This window comes from Protopterus annectens, chromosome 6.part0 (genome assembly GCF_019279795.1).
Source record: "Protopterus annectens isolate FY-2018-M chromosome 6.part0, PAN1.0, whole genome shotgun sequence".
NCBI lineage: Eukaryota > Metazoa > Chordata > Ceratodontiformes > Protopteridae > Protopterus > Protopterus annectens.
In genome coordinates this window covers 1,279,090,367-1,279,091,389 of record NC_056737.1, presented here as the reverse complement: position 1 = coordinate 1,279,091,389, position 1,023 = coordinate 1,279,090,367, and the positions used below count along the sequence as shown (strand labels likewise).

Below are 1,023 nucleotides of genomic sequence, written 5' to 3'. Positions count from 1 at the left end.
TAACCTCCAAACTCTGGATCCCACCCAGTTCAGGTTTGCGAAAGGCAGATCATGCCTCCTGAACCTGATCGACTTCTTTGTGGCAGTCACCACAGCCGTAGATGAGGGTAAGGTGGTTCACACAGCCTATCTTGACCTTGCCAAGGCTTTCGACACCATCCCCCATTCTGGAATTATAGCTAAACTCACTAAACTAGGTATAAATCCCTATGTCACAAAATGGGTTGCCAACTGGCTCACTGACAGAACCCACACTGTAAAAGTTGCAGAATCCAAATCTGATCTCAAATCAGTGACAAGTGGAGTGCCACAGGGTTCCATCTTGGGATCTCTCCTGTTTGGTATCTACTTCTCTGAAGTACAGGCTAACACAGAAGTCCTCTGGCTAATGAAGTTCACAGATGACTGCAAACTAGGAGCCATAGTGTGGGGCTGTGTTCTCCACACCCCCCTTACTATATATGCTAACTCTAGGGTCACTCTACAGTGGGGGATGGGCCATATCTCATTTTCGACTAAACGTGTGTCGGTGAAATGAAGTGTCAGTGAAATTAATTTTTGGTGAATTGGGCCTGCTGACTTGGTTGTCAGTGAAATTAACTGTCGGTGAAATGAAGGTGACCCATATATATATATATATATATATATATATATATATATATATATATATATATATGTGTGTGTGTGTGTGTGTGTGTGTGTGTGTATATGTTTGCTTTGGCAGCACATATACTAAAATTGGAATGATACAGAGAAGATTAGCATGGCCCCTGCGCAAGGATGACACACACATTCGTGAAGTGTTCCATATTTATTTGTACATCAGAAGGGTGGCCTAATGGTTAAGGTGCTTGCCTTACAAACACAAGGTGCAGGGTTTGAGTCTCGCAAGGGATAATTGGCTAGGCTTAAAATGGCTCAAAAGGGCAATTAGCCTGAATTACTCTATGAACCTAATATATATATATATATATATATACACACACACACACACACACACACACACACACACACACACACACA

The 1,023-nt window shown here is 42.2% G+C and overlaps 1 non-coding gene across 1 annotated transcript; it reads left to right on the top strand.

The window, feature by feature from the left end:
- Positions 1–712: 712 nt before the first annotated feature.
- LOC122805098 lies at positions 713–815 on the top strand. The gene has a single exon (XR_006365308.1). It is a non-coding gene; the product is annotated as a U6 spliceosomal RNA (small nuclear RNA).
- The last annotated feature ends 208 nt before the right edge of the window (positions 816–1,023 follow it).